This window comes from Cnephaeus nilssonii (assembly GCF_951640355.1).
Source record: "Cnephaeus nilssonii genome assembly, chromosome: 9".
NCBI lineage: Eukaryota > Metazoa > Chordata > Mammalia > Chiroptera > Vespertilionidae > Cnephaeus > Cnephaeus nilssonii.
Window position 1 is genome coordinate 52,755,317 of NC_137080.1, and position 4,496 is coordinate 52,759,812.

The following is a 4,496-nucleotide window of genomic DNA, read 5'->3' on the forward strand; positions in this document are numbered from 1 at the left end:
ATGACAGAACAGCAGAATGACCTTCTGGATGATCTTCCGGATGACCACGCTATGACACCCACTGGCGCCAGGCCAGCCAAGGCAGATGCAATGTGATTGGTTGGGGGCTGGCCATCACCCCATGATCTCCCTGCAGAGGGAAGACCAGGCCACCAACTGGCAGGCTGCGGCGGGTGGGCAGGGCCTCCCTCTTTGGGCCAATCAATCACAGGGCCCCTGGACTGTGAGAGGGCACAGGCCAGGCTGAGGGACTCTCTTTCCAATAGACAAATTTTATGCACCAGGCCTCCAGTTTGTATATAAAATGATTTTCTTGCTCTTTTTTGTGGCACCTCGGAGGCTGTCGGCTGCTTCAGGATGAAGCTCAACATCTCTTTCCCAGGCACTGGCTGCCAGAAACTCATTGAAGTGGGTGATGAACACAAATTTCATACCTTTAATGAGAAGCATACGTATGGCCACAAAAGTTGATGCTGACGCTCTGGGTGAAGAATGGAAAGGTTATTTGGGTCGAATCAGTGGTGGGAACAACAAACAAGGTTTCCCCACGAAGCAGGGTGTCTTGACCCATGGCCGAGTCCGCCTGCTGCTGAGTCAGGGGCACTCTTGTGACAGACCCAGGAGAACTGGAGAGAGAAAATGCAAATCTGTTCGGGGTTGCACTGTGGATGCCAATGTCAGTGTTCTCAAAGGGGTCATTGTAAAAAACAAAAGGAGAGAAAGATATTCCTGGTCTCACTGATACCACTGTGCCTCAGCGCCTGGGGCCCAAAAACGCTGGCCGAATCCGAAAACTTTTCAATCTCTCTAAAGAAGATGATGTCCACAAATATGTGGCGAGAAAGCCTCTCAGCAAAGGAGGTAAGAAACCTAGCACCAGAGCACCCAGCATCCTGTTCCTTCATGCGTCCTGTAACACAAACGCAGGCATATTGCTCTGAAGAAACAACATACTAAGAAAAGCAAGGAAGAGGCCGCAGAATATGCTAAACTTTTGGCTAAGAGAATGAAGGAGGCCAAAGAAAAACGTCAGGAACAGATTGCGAAGAGATGTAGGCTGTCCTCTCTGAGAGCCTCTACCAGTAAAAAAGGAGATTTTGTAACTAACAAATAAAGGAGAGCAAATATATATATATATATATATATATATATGATTTTCTCTGGTCAAGCCAAGTTTAATTATTTTTCCTGTCAAGTTAGATACAAATATAATCGGACTTCTAAAAGTTTGTAAGGTTTATAGTCTCTTGTGGCTAAATTAGTTTAACTTATGATCAAAATGTTTCTCAGATTTCCAGAATATGGGTGCTGAATGGGACCTTTGCTCAAAAGTTATACACACAGCCTTCTCATTTTATAGATGAGAAAACCAAGGTTTAATGAGGTTATTGCCCTTGGGTAATCAGGGGCAGAGCAAGGACTTGTACCTTGTAATTATTTTCACAACTAAAAGAGAAGTTTTCTGATCCTAAAAGTTACAAATGATTATGGCTGAAAATTGGGAAAATAGAAATATTTTATTTGATGGAGAAAGTAAGAATAGCTCTAATGTAGACATGGATTATATTTCTAATCTTCTATCTATGTATATATTTCACAGAGTTTAACAGAGGTCGTGGTGCATACAATTTTAAATACTGGGCACTAAAGCTTGACTTTGGAACTCAGGGAACATTCAAGGCTCTCTGGGCCATTCGTGGGGATGAGATTAGTGTGGGGTAAGATTGCTGTGGCTGTTTTGACTAAAATGACATTCCATAGAGTAGAAGAGTTCCCACCTTTTCTTGAAGAAGCTGGGGGTGGGAGGGGGGGCGGTGTGGCCCGGGAGGTGGGGAGTGAGAGTTGGAGCCTGCATGTTCTGGGCCAACCCCTCTGCCTTGGGTGTGTATGGTTGGGGTCGGGTGTGCGTGGGGTTGTTGAAAATGGCAAGAATGGCACCAGGTGTGTGAGACCATGGAGTCAGACCGGACTCTGGTTCAGCAACCTCAGTACTTGAGTTCCGTCTAAGAAAGAATTCATAGCCAAGACTCAAACTATAAGAGAAAGTTTATTTAGAAAGTCACAGAGTAGAAGAAGTGAAACAAGTTACAGAGGCAAAAGAAGGGCCCTTGTTTAGGAGAGAGGAAGGTATGGTAACTCCTGGGTCGGGGGAGACGAGGGGGAGGGGAAGGTGCTGCCAAGCTCCAGAAAGGGAGTGAGGGCACTCGGTCCTCCTTTTAGGAGCTCTTAGGGGTGGGGCTTTTAAGGGAGGTCCCAGGGGAGGATCTCAATAGAATATTGATCAGCTTTCCAGGTGTGTCTTTTCAGGGTCATGGTCTCCATTGACTGGTCAGAGCCAGGGCTGGGGGTCATTAGTCAGCTGGTCTAATGCTGCTGGTCTTGAGGCAGCCATGGTGTCATTTGTCTGGTTTTGCTGCTTTTCTGGGTCTGGAGCTGAAACACAAGTGAGGCCTAGATGTATTTGATGCAGATCAGAAGCTCATTGTCCTGGGGGCTTAATGCTTTCCAGGGCTATTCTCCAGTCCCCTTGTTCCTTCCCCATCTCTGGGAGTCTAAACCGCTTGAGCAGCAGTATGCTAGGGAAGGAAAGGTTACGCTGGGGGCAAGGTTCTTGTTTCCCAGTTGCTAGGCACCTGGGGCTTTCTGCCCTGGTGACCTTCTATACCTGGCCCAGTGTCCTTGCTCTGCTCATGTCTGTCTAGCTGCCTACCACAGAGTGGGGGATAAGGCAGACTCTTTGGTCCCTGTGGGCCTGAAACAGGCCCAGCTGTGCTATTTTCATCGCTGGGAAGTTGGAGCTGTGGAGTAAAGGTCAGGGGCATTTCTGCCTCCTTCCCAGCAACTCTCAACAGTTATTTCCTCAAATGAATGGTGATATTTGGGGCCTACTCACTTCTTTCTGCTCTAACATAACCTCTCACCTATGGTAATTTGTTAATGATTTCAATACACCCCGAGGAAGGAGGGCTGTTCGTTCATAGGTTCCCTTTGGCCCCCAAGACAGTGGATTCATCCAGATAAACTGCCCAGAGGAGTCCCCTAATGCCCTGTAAAGTGTGGTCAGCAGCCTCTCCAGCAGATGAGTTCTGCCCTCTTTGGCATGGTGTCTCAAACTAGAACATGACTGGGGGTAGGTAGGGGTCAGCATTGCTGCTCTGACCATAGAGAAAACCAGGAATCAACATTTAACAACAAGAGGAGGTTGTTTTACTGAGAGGAGATCAGAGGTCTTGGGGTTCATTCATGATGGTTATTGCTCCATAAGTGACAGAGGTTAGTATTTGAGGACAGTCTGATGGACAACTTGAGCCTGATTTCTTTTTTTTTTTTTTTAAATATATTTTATTGATTTTTTACAGAGAGGAAGGGAGAGAGATAGAGAGCTAGAAACATTGATGAGAGAGAAACATCGACCAGCTGCCTCCTGCACACCCCCCCACTGGGGATGTGCCCGCAACCAAGGTACATGCCCTTGACCGGAATCGAACCTGGGACCTTTCAGTCCGCAGGCCGACGCTCTATCCACTGAGCCAAACCGGTTTTGGCAGAGCCTGATTTCTTCATACCATGATGAGAGTCTTTCTTCCCCCACTTGTTTTTCACCGGAACACCCCTCTCCAACCAGTTCCACGTTCCTCGCCAGCCCTTTCTCACACTTAGTTTCCGCAGTGATGTTGACATACCTGTAACCCACATAAAGATGAGCTGCTACAGGGCCCTTCCTCAGCGTGATCACGTTCAAAGTAAAAATCTACTTATTACCCCAAATACTTAAAAGTAACTTGAGTCTTCATTACAGTTTATTGAGAAAAAGCTGAAGACAGATTGTACAGATTGCAGTACAGAGAGCCCTGGCTGGTTTGGCTCAGTGGATAGAGCTCCTGCCTGTGGACTGAAGTGTCCCAGGTTCAATTCCCATCAAGGGCACATGCCCAGGTTGCAGGCTTGATCCCCAGCAGGGAGCGTGCAGGAGGCAGCCAATCAATGGTTCACTTTCATCATTGATGTTTCTATCTCTCTTTCCCGCTCCCTTCCTCTCTGAAATCAATAAAGATATATTTTTAAAAATGTACAGAGAATTTCTAAAAATTCTCTTCTTCTCTGTCCCCCATGCAGCAGCTCCTCCCATCTCTCTCCTCCTCTCTCCTAATCAGGGTGGCGGGGCGGGGGGAGGGAGCAAGTCCCTTGCTCCTTGCTCTTCACATAACATATCTATTCTTTGCTCTTTCTGTAGCAACACTAACCCGGCATTGGGGTTCCTCCCCCACAGCCTCTGTGACACAGGCAGAAAAAGCCCGGAACTCTTTCAGGCAGGATAGAGGGCACGGCTCTGGACATTTATAGTTAATACTAGAGGCTGGTGCACGAAATTCATGCACGGGAGGGGAGGTCACCTCAGCCCAGCCTGCTTCCTCTCCAATCCGGGACCACTTGGGGGATGTCCGATTGCCGGCAGTTGGCAGTTGGACATCCCTCTCACAATCCTGGACCTCTGG

At 47.6% G+C, this 4,496-nt stretch overlaps 1 pseudogene across 1 annotated transcript; it reads left to right on the top strand.

Annotated features, from left to right (window-relative positions):
• Nucleotides 1–340: 340 nt before the first annotated feature.
• Nucleotides 341–1,114, top strand: LOC307105695 (small ribosomal subunit protein eS6-like; annotated as a pseudogene). Its single transcript has one exon. The product of its transcript is annotated as a small ribosomal subunit protein eS6-like (transcript).
• The last annotated feature ends 3,382 nt before the right edge of the window (nucleotides 1,115–4,496 follow it).